We start from the raw sequence: 11,553 nt of genomic DNA, 5'->3' as shown, positions 1-11,553 counted from the left end.
CGTGCAAGTGCTAATTTACTAAGTATTCATTTACCTTAATGCCTGCCAACTGGTTAACGACGCGAATCATATACCTTGTTTGGAGGAAATACGCGAAGTAAGTCCCCCTATAAATAGAAGTGGCGGACTTTGCCCGACGATGTCGCCGGCTAATACCCGATCCATAAAACGGCCCATTTCGCGACGTTTACACTCTGCCATTTTCGCGCTCTAGTACCCTCCGGAAGATCTCTTTTGCGTTTCTCAATCGGCAATAAACAGTGGCGAAAAGCCAATCGAGGAACAAAGGGGACTTCGAAACGATCGAGACGGCTGGCCGTGCCGCTCGCGAGATACACGCCCGGATAGGCGCCATTGTCGTGGGAGTTTTTTTTTTGTTTCCAACCGCGGAATATGCGGTCGTTTATCGCGCCGTTGCATCGAGGAGGCATCGCCTCGCAACGTCGCCGGGGAAGATTAGGTAGGAGGTCGCGGAGGCTACAACCTCTTAAATGAGATTACGTTTCTCAGACGCGTAGCCTCTTAGGGCACCCACGCTTCGCGCGAGGGAGATCGATCAAAGGCCCTTCAAGTGCCGGATAAGCTAAAGCGTCGTCGGAACTTGTAAGATTGTAAGGAAGGTGTTTCCGGGTTGTCTCGAGACCTCGAGACGCGTAAGTAGCTTAACCAAAGTCGTAGAATATCGCATATTAATCAGTCCCTGTTGAAACGGTCCTCGTTTTGTAAGCGAGATGATCGTAATTAACCGCGTTGATTTTTTATCTGGCGGGGATAGATCTGTTTCGAAGGGGGACATTCTTTTCCCACATTATGCACGCGCATACGTTTACGTTATTATCGATCAATACAGATTATTAAGCGTGACTTTTAATTAAAATAATAATTCAAAATGTGTAAATCTTGTAATTTCTTCTAGAAATATTATCGTGAAATATTAACTCGCAAATAGATCTAATATCCAGTAGTTTAAACCCCATGATACGTAGTTTTCTAAAACGACGTTTCGGTCCCGGATTTGCACCCTTTCCAAGTAATTTGCATTGTTAATTGTTAAACTCAAGTAAATCGAGAGATGTGTGTTGGACGAGATATCAGATTGAACTGACAAAAGATACTTGAAAAGAGGCAGCGTTACGCAAAACAGTTAAAATCACTGTTTCAATGTTCCGCACAGATTTCTCTCTCTCTCTCTCACTCTCGAGTTCATTTTTGTTATTAAATGCGTGAAATCGCGACGTGCGTTAACTCTTTCGGCACGCGTGTATTGTGAACGCTACGTAAAATGTCGAAATATGTATAATCCATTAGTCGTGAAAGCGTTAAGCATATTAATATTGCTCTATCCCAGTTAGGATAAGCGTGACGAATGCGCGCGCATAGATGCAGCCGGGTCGCGCGCGGAACAAGGACGGTTTTATCATTGCAGCGCGTTAGCGAGGGGGTTTCCAATCGGGTTTCAATACGGCGAGTCGCATTGTGCGCCGCTTAATCCTATACCATCAATCGCAATCAGTCGATCCGCGCCGAGCGACGAGCGAAAGCAAAACCGCTCGGGTCCTTTCTCTCGTAGCGTCGCTCCTAGGATTCACTTTCGTGCGTGTCTCAAAGTGCATTCCACGACCGCCGCGACTACTCCAGGCGGGAGAAAATCAATAGACCCATTACAATCGTAGAAATCTCAATAAATTTTCTTTAGAGATCGCACGACGTTGCAATATACATTCTATTACGCGAGGGTATTACAATATAATCGTCATCGCGGCGATGAGTTTAATTGCGAGGCATGAGAATGCACGACGGCTCGTCAATCAATTAATCTATCGATCCACGAACAATCTATCGTTTCTCGAGATACATGTTGGGTAAGAAATAAAGAGCCTCCAGTCGACGCTGACGTTACCGTCATGCAGCGATTACAATCGCTCGGCCGTATCCATAATACAGTTTTAATAGGACGTGTCGTGGCTTGTAATAAAAGTCGTATCTTCCTAGCTACCTTCTTTCCCGCCGGTTCACCCGTCTCTTTCTCGTTCTCCTCTTCTCGCTGCGCTTCTTTCCCGGACGGAACCGATTGTCGCGTTCTGCACGGTGAACACGTTAGCCGATGCCGGATATTTTTACGCTAATATTAACTGCGACTAATTGTACGACAGCTGCAACTGGAGGCCCTTAATTAGGCGCAATTATCTCGCTGCATCTTGAATGCGGCGTAGACTGTATTTGGTGTAAAGTCAAAGTGTAATATTGTTTATTGCGTGAAATATTTTAAAGCGAGCGATGACGTGCGATTTTTTTAAATTTAGCCATAAACGTAGGAAAATGATTCGTAAGGATTCTATGCGATTAATTGCGCTGCGCGAGCCTCGCGCGACTAGGGATTAATTTACCCCGACGTGCAAAGCAGTGTGCGCGACTTCGAAGTGGACGTTTATTGTTGCCGTCGATATCTAATCTCGACCTTAACCGGTGTGACGATGCACTCGCGATTGTCCCGCGAAGAACGGTGAAGTATCGCTTGTCATGTTCCTCGTAGCCTTCGGACAGATCGTCCGACAGTAAAGAGCCATTTTCACGTCGCATTGTGTTGCGTTATTGCTGTCATGACGGTGAACATCGGTGGCGCAAGTCACCGTGAAAACCGACTATTCCGCAACAAAATACGCGGAAATTGGAATTTATCGCGAGGGTTTAAGTGAGTCGCCGTTTGCGCGTATAATGACGTTACGTAATGCGTGAAAATAGAAATGCCAGAAGTAATCGGATTAATTTTGAACGGAACGAATGAATATACTGATAAGACGTTATTAATATAAATATAATCTTACGTGAAACATCGAGTGCCAACGAAACACAGTAGAGGGAATACAATTGCAAGTTGGATCGATTAAATTCTGTAGCTGCAATTAATTGCTTTTATCTTGAAGCTAGAATTGCAACGCGGAGAAACAGATTGTCGAGTTCCATTCTTTTTCTTGAAGATACAATTAAGACACATAGCGTACATATTATATTGCATAACGATAAGTACAAACGCCGGTGTCGCGCGCGATTAAAAATCGTGATCGATAGTTTTATCTGCGGCGATAGTTAATCCCAGTGACTTGAAACACTTGATCGATTTTGACAGTAATGAACGTTTTACGGAATGGATGGCGTAACAATGGCGACGCGCATTGTAAATCGCGCTGCTTCCTGCGAATTCACTTTAAGGCCATAGAATATTAACGGGAATAATATTTCATCGAAAATCGATGCTTATTCGATGGGTTAACCGCTGTAAACCGTGATTGATTTATAGCTCTCGGCGACGGGGTAGAGCAACCGTACTCTCGAACTCTAAAGCACCGCGGGGGCCGATCTGTCACACTTTACGCGATGTCTCGGAATAGTATTGTTTATTTTTTAACCAGATTTAAATTTCATATGCTTTAGAGTTTCTGCAACAACGACACACGGTATCATTGACTTTAATATGTTGTACTTAACATTTTTGGACTTTAAAGTTCGAAGCTCGAAGATTATGAACAGTAAAAGACGGTTGCAAGATTAATATTTGACAGAATAAAAAATAACCCATAGAAAAAAAGCAAGAGGGAATATACTTAGATTTAATGAAAATATGAAAGCGTTAAAGCAACAAGTCGAAGTCACAAGACAATTTTTTTCTCACAAAATGTTGGCTTATATTAAATCTTTCCTTTTAAGCTTTACTTTCCTGTCCAGAGAACATTGTCATTAAGCCACTTACGAGCAATGATTTGTGGCTCTTGTCTGACATAAGCTGTAAGTCGATCAATTACATATAAATTTTCGCGAGCTTGCAAATCTCTAATCATCCGCAAGATCTATCTTCAATCACGAGCTATAACTTAGAAGAGGCACCGATATTATTCAATCTCGTAATCTCTGAGGTAGAATTCTTTTATATTCCCCTTTGCATTTTGTGCCGGCGCGCGTGTCACTTCAATTCAATCGCGGCGCGATAAACTGCGCGATCTCTTCGGCAAGTGCGATAAATCATGTTAGTCCGTGACGCGCCGCGGCGCGCATCGTTTCCGTCGTCGCGTTCCCGTTCGCAACGCGTTTTCTCGTAGACCGAGAGAGAAAAAGGGATAGCCCGATTTTTCTTCCATAAGGGCGGTTCGTTACGCCGGCGGATCGTACGATAAAGGGTGATCAATGTCTTACTTTCGCCGGCTGGTATCACGCAACTGTAGCCGGCGGCGCAACCGCGTTCGCAGTTGCTCGCACTCGCGCGCGCGGATTCGACGGCGACGAAGCGGTGCGACGCGTCTAAGCCGGACCGAGGCTTGCTATTCCTGTACCTTCTATACTAGACGGCACAGCACGGGGCAATGACACCCGGTCCCTATCCCGAGAGACTAGCTGTACCGCTGCCGCTTGCAGGTGCGCCGTTGCGTCTTGCATGCGCGCGGAGCGGACATCGCTAATTTAATCAATTCCCCAAACGGAGGCGCGAGGGGAGCGTTTTCGGGTTTTCCTCGCGTCTGAAGGAAAACGTGCAAGAGCCTTCTGTGTTTCATCCCGACGATTCGCTGTACAAATTTTCACATCTCGCCCCGAGATCTTTGCAACAATAGGGTTTGAGTATAATTTAAGATGTGCTAGAACTTGGTCCTAGCTCCAGTTCCAAAGTTCCAGTTCCGAGAAATGTGTAGCCAATCAACTTGCAGCTTTTACGGAATATCTGCAAGTTGATTTGGCTACACGTTTCTTGAAACTAGAACTTGGACCAAGTTGTAGCATCGTGGTCACAGGCCTTAAGTAAGATATCGTCAACGTGGCGGTTTTTTTTTCTTCAACTGAAGAAGCTGCCGGCATGAGACGTCCCGCGCAGCAGTTTTCCACCGTCGTGCGAACGGAACAACGGTTCCGTCATCAATTTTGCGCTTTATCTTCGCGTTTGCTCGTGTTTATCGCCGCGGATTCGGGTTGTTCGCGCCGAGCATAGCAGTAAACGGTTCGTCTCGGACGACTCGTTCTTCCGGTTTCTCTCTCGCAGCACGTCTTTCGCGAGTTGCGAAAATTAATTCCGCGCGGCGATATGACGGCACGTAGTTGTAGGCACTCTCTTCCGGCTTATGCGCTAGAAGTTATTGGCCGTGACAACCCTATGCGTCTAACGTACAAAAGATTGGATGCGGCACGGCCATAATTAAATCTCGCAATAACAAGATGCGTGTTAAGACACGAATTGCCGTCGGCGATGGGGATATCGCTTTACACTCGTTCGGTAAAGATTTGAGGCAAGTCATTTTTACAATGCACTTTTCAACGTGTCACACAGTTGCATTCTTAGATTGTTAGATTGCATTTGTTAGATTTTATTCGCAGACATTTGCTACTATAGCAGCGCGAATTTTCTGCAACGAAGGAAAATGATACATTTTCCAAGTTTTATTTTTTGTAACATTGCGTGACGCGGTTGGATTTATGAGACGGCGTGGCTTTTCAACGTCGTAGGCTCCTAAATACGTCTGCGCGACGTAAGCCGAGCGGCAATCTCCTCTCCGACATTTTCGTCGGATCGACACAAATTTCTTTTTTTCCGTCTGCAACCCTAAAAATACGCCCGGGACGAGAAAGAGAATGAGAGAATCGCCCGTCCGGGGAAAACCAACGTGTCAACCTGACTTTCCTCCTCTCTGGAGACGCGCACGTGGGCGTCACTTTAGCCTTAGCGCGTTTATACTTAGTTTCGTCATTTAGGTCGCGCCAAATTGCGGCGCTGCGGCGGTGCAGACCGCGGGTGCGACCGTTCCGCCGCGTAAAGTGCAACGCGCGCGGCCGCAATTGCGCCGCGCGGGCCTCCGCGAGAGAGATGCGTTTTTGCGCCATTACCGCGCACCGTGCGCGCTGCGCAATATTCGCGGGCCGCCCGTTTCTTCTGCGAAGTGATAAACCGCCGGGCTCTTTTTCTCCGCGCCGCATCTCCTCGCCTTTATGACATATTCCCTCGAGCGATCTTAATTTCGGACATTTACTCGTATCTCGGCGGTTTATATCGTTCGATATAATCCGTGACCGTATAAATAAAAATTCGCCCCGATCACTCCACGTCTCGAGACGTCGTTAGACAAGTGGTTGTACCGGAGTGATGCATTAGCTATTAAGAGAGGTTGCATAATGCATATAATTAGTCGTGCGTTAGTTGCACGGCCTTTTTCTTCTGCTATTACGATCTCGTACCGATCCATCTATCTCGTCGTCGAGGTCGCCTAATGATAACACGGTTTATCGCTCTAATATTATCTAACGAGGAAGGATGAATATAAGGCCGCGTAGAAAAATATTCCAGTTCGCTATTACCGCCGAGAGTGTCGGGCATCGCGCAGTCGTTTGTTCGTGCACGCCCGGCTCTTCTGTTCTGCGGCGATTAGCATATCTATAAAATTTACCATCCATTGTATGCATTCCGCGAATTTTCTGCCGCCGTGCACGCCTTCGGCAAAAGACGATCGTATTGTTCCACTCGGACGTGATTTTTATTCCGAGATTTTTAACTCTCCTAATTATTTGCGCCGAGTTTGCGTGGCACAATTAATCACGCGGAATCATTACGACGCCGCTCCGTTCTTTATTACATCACTGTCATTAAATAGAAAAGCTAATAATCTTCGGCTCGAAAAGAATTGAGGCAATAAATTACCAATCTTGCTCTCCCCATTAGAGTTACAGCTAGAGAAAAGAAAAACGTTTACAGTTTTGATGATTACAATGAATTTCTGTAATTAGAATTTGCCAGCCATTGTTCGTCATGCAATTTTCTACATTGACTTACAGTTTTGTTGCGAACAGTACATCTATCAGTGCGTTCGGAGCAGACGGGATCGTTGTAATTTAACGCGACTAATTAACGATTACCTATGAGCGAAATTGTATAAGGTGAAAATCAATATTCTCTCTCTTTCAATTCCGATTCCCCCCTCGCCCCCCCTCTCTCTCTCTTTTGAGAGAATAAGTACTTGTGCCTGTAATAGCACGTGCTTCGAAATTAGAATAAATGAAAAGACGAGATTTATCTTCTGTCTGATCCTTGATCGCTCGAGTGCAAATACGCATTCGCAACGTATGCGCGTTATGTCACAATGGAACGTTGATAGGATATCGCGGTGGCGTTACGTTATTTGCGCATCGCGGTGCATGACTCCTAGAAACGCTTTTGCACCGTCGGCAGCAACGAGAAGCGGCGTTTTCTCACCTTCGAGTCCGCGGCCTTCGATTTCAATGTCAGCCGGTGCAAAATTGACTCGCGCGATAGCTATCGATATACGTGTCGGCACGATAATTTTCGATCACTTTTCTCGCCGTCTCGTTAAGTATAACGACATGACGTTACGAGCTATCGCGATGTCTGAAATTGAGGGGATTGAGTGAAAAATACGATAATATTATTAAATTCGAACATTAAGCAAGTTAATCGGCAGTTTCATTACAATTTCTTGTTTTAATTCTATCAGGTCTTTCGAGTTTTGTTAGTTCTCGTTTTGTTGCCGTCTTTGCAATTTGTGTCTCAATAATAAATGGCACAATTGATCGTCGGCGTTATGATAGTGATTATCCCCGGCGCAACAATTTTCTTAATGCTCCGAGATGAAACTAAAGCAACGTTTAAGCGGCTCGTTTTCTGCGGCTGATAGAGTTAAATTCTGCGCGCGATTCGTATGAAAGAACTATTTCAGTCGCGGATATGTTAAAGACCAATGATGAATCACAAGAGCGCGTTTATCGTTATTTACCGAGCGAAATGATAAATAGTCGGATGAATCGCAAACGTAATAACACGGATACTGATAAATTCGCGCTCCTCTTCATCCGCGCAAGTCGATCGGGAGCGAGAAAGCGCATTTATCGCCCTCGAACCTTCATTCCGGCAACATTATTTAACGCTACTGCAGTTAATAAGGCTTGTCTCGCGCGGGATTTCGAGGACTTAATTCCCAGTTAGGTAATCCCGAGCGTTATGCAAGCGAGCACTTGTATCGGCCCTCGACGTAATTCGTCTAAGCCTCTTGATAGCGCCGGCGTATACCGCAACTGCAGAAAGTTACTCAACGGTGAGATATTTGTCGCGCAGGTTTATTTCGTCACGTCTAATGCACGACGGGCCTCTCTCTTGCGGAATACACGCTCCATTTTCTTCCTGGTCCGCTTCGTGTAATTTCGCGATATGCTCGCAAGCTCTCGTTCTCCGCATTACCGTCACGGAATCTTTTACCGGATATTACACCGCTGCGCAAAATCCACGACTGTTGCAAAATTTAATGCTGCAACGAATGAAGGATTAGCTCAATATTCCAAGGAATGCACTCGCGCCTCGCACGTTGCGTTTAATTTATTTGCACGCGCCTTTCGTACACCCTCGGGATATCTGTCACTGAGACAAACAAATATTGTTGACGCATTTATATTTCTCGCGGACTCATTCAGTATAAAAATAAGACAATATCAAAATTAAACTAATAATTCTTATTCTTCTCTATCGAATTAAAAAATGTTGACTTACTATATTGAGACAAGCAAGTGTAATAGCATTGGATCCGGAAATTTTTTCTGTGGGTGTATACTTAGAAATTTATCGTTGCATCCTTTTGCAATACTGTCCGTTCTTATGAAAGATGTCTACCGAGCTCTGCCATTTCATTTTGGTTTTATTTATTATTTGCGAGCGCTTTGGAATATTTTATAAGAAACTTTAATTAAAGGTATCGTTGACAGCCGCGAAACTAAAAGCGACGGTAGATGCAAGTGTTTTCGAGAATAGCGAACTCGAGGTCGTCTTAAAGCGTGCCACTGTGTCAGTAACAGTACTCCTCGTAAAAGCCGCTCGGCATCTCGGGAGGGGGGGGGGGTTACGATTCGTACGACCCCGCGTGCGATACCTTTTAATATGAAGAGCATTTCATTTCCTCAAAGTGCTTCTACGAGCTAATGAAACACGTGGGCCGTAAAGATGGAAACGCATTTTGTAACGACCTAAAAAAGCGCCGGATATGTAGTAGCCGAGCCGCAGCTCTTATGCTTTCTAGGTCTTGGCAGCTCTTTATTGGACGGAGACTGCATTAAAACCGACCAACCTGGCGCGGTCGCGGGTTATTCGCATTTAATTATTGAATAAATTATCGAAACCCAGTTTTTCCATCGAGATACGTTAACTACCGAACTGTCGTAGACTTTACGATTATTTCGCGTTCACTACGCTGTAGAATATCCACTCCAACACTTTTCTTCATGTTTCGATTTGCGATTACAGTCACTTTTATCGATCGAACGTATCGTTTTCTTCTCACGTTCGCGAGAGGGAAACGGGATTACTTTCGCAGTTCTCATATAAAGTGGTCTATCTACATTTCGCAGGTGAAATCTATTATTCCTATTGAAATCTATTCCTGCTTTCTTGTACATACGTTAACAAGACAAATGTTTCGTCCTCTTTCTTCGAGTTCAAAGCAATAAACGTAACGCGAAAAGAAATACGGGACAGGCCACTTTTGTGTACATTTCCTTCGCGGGTAAAAGTCTCTTCCTCTCTTCTCTCGGCGCTACGGTCTTCATCCACAGTTTATCGCGTACACATTCAAGTATGCGTCCTATCTGCGTGCCACGTGTGGTTAGTTATCGTCAGCTGACGACGCGTCGCATGGAGGGTAAAGGCTTTCCTCACCGTCTTGGATTCCGTTTGCTTGGTGAGCTTAGACAGGCCTGTGTCCCACGATAAAAAAAGCCGTCGCGTGTTAGCGGGGCTCGCATTTGCGAAATTTCGGCGTAATCGTCGTGTCGATGAGATCGACTCGCGCGATAGCGAATTCCCCGCTCGCGGTCTAAAACGTGTCAATTATCCCACAGTCCTGTTTTTCTCCGACATTTCCCTCGTTCTGGTAAAACTCGCTTCGGCCGGCGATTTTTCCCGGCCTGGCTAGACCCGACGCCGGTACTCTCTCCCTTCGGCTTCCCCAATATCCGATAGCGGCGAGCATTCGCCATTCGCGAACGGTTGCCGTGTTCACAGTGACGAAACCGGGAGATACGGTATTAGACAGGAATCCGTGTGCACTGCTGTTCCGAGGCTCGCGTCTTTCGAGTGAAAGGCCCGCGCGACTCGAGATCGACAAAGTTGCCCAATGCGTGCCGATACTGAAATCGAAATTCAAGAAATTTACGTGAGAAACTCGCGATTCGATCAACATCGGAGTTACGATATGTAGTTCAATCATTATTTGGACAAGCCAGCTCAAAACCAGTCTCAATCAATCATTGTACGGTCTTAATTGCATAATCCTAATCCTAATCCGAATCGACCGGGTTCGGAACCCGCCGCTCGTTCTTAATGTGATATTAATTAGTGTCTAAGAAGAGATAAGTGTCAGCTTGAAACTTGAAAACATTAATTTGATTTTACTTTTAAAACGATTATATATATCATTCGGAAGATTCCTTTTGTTTTATTTTTCTATTTAATAATATTAAAAAAAGTTTACGTTTATTAGCACAAAGCTCATGCTGAAAATGGAGTGATTAGATGTAACGTAATGTTGTCGTTATTTCATTAGCAATTTTTCAAACGCGTCGACTGAGAATTGAAAAAAATTTTTATGTCCACAAGAGTGGGCTCGGGGCACACGGCCTCGCTCTAGAAAATTGAATTCGACCTGATTCGTTGACCCGCTCGACCCGCCACGACCCGTCGCGACACTGTTAACCGGTTAACGGTCGACATTAAGTACCGCGGAATCAAAGTTTAACGATTCTATTGTTACACCCGGCCAACGCGGCGCGCGGCCGTGCCCAGCGTGCGACGTGCGTTGTCTTGTCATATTCGTCACGTCGCGTCATTAGCATTAAAAAAATGTACAACGTACGGTGCCAGGTACCGTTCCTAACGATCGCCTATCGCGGGCGCGGCAAGCACGGCTAAATCGTAATGCTTTTATCGGCTCCATAACGCGCACGGATCTCGCCTGGAACGATCATCGCGTGCCCCACAACGTATAATAATAGCCACAAATAGATCTTACCGATTACAATTACTTAGCGTCAGACTAATTCGCGCTCGGCATTAATGAGATTATTTTTCCGTCATCTAGTTTGACGTTTTCTTCTTATGAGTCTTTGTTGTCATTAGCTGGCAAACTTTTTGATTAAAGTTGCCAGCACTGTCGTAAATTTTCTTGCATAACCGTATAATATGTAGAGGAAAGTCCCCTATTATGAGATAGGCTCCTAATGTGAGACGGCGGAGTTTCTGCTAAATTAATAGGCTATCGGTTTCGTTGTTAATCTATTGCCGCTTGACTATTTTTACGCGCATGTGCAATTAATATGTCCGTGATTTATTGGATTAACTTTACTAGTGTACAGCCTCCGCTTATTGTTAGTGAAAGCACAATTTGCATTTGTAAAGAAATGAAAATCTCGCGAGTCAGATCGAATAATCTCAACGCTGTCGGGGCGACACGTTGTACTATTTTGATTGGCGGTAATTTGATTTCGTTCGCGCAGGCTATTTGCATATTGCGCCTCGTGTCGAAACTT

The sequence above is a fragment of the Vollenhovia emeryi genome, unplaced genomic scaffold, assembly GCF_000949405.1.
Source record: "Vollenhovia emeryi isolate VEMERY1.0 unplaced genomic scaffold, V.emery_V1.0 DF939123.1, whole genome shotgun sequence".
Taxonomy (NCBI): domain Eukaryota; kingdom Metazoa; phylum Arthropoda; class Insecta; order Hymenoptera; family Formicidae; genus Vollenhovia; species Vollenhovia emeryi.
This window is presented reverse-complemented; position numbering follows the sequence as displayed.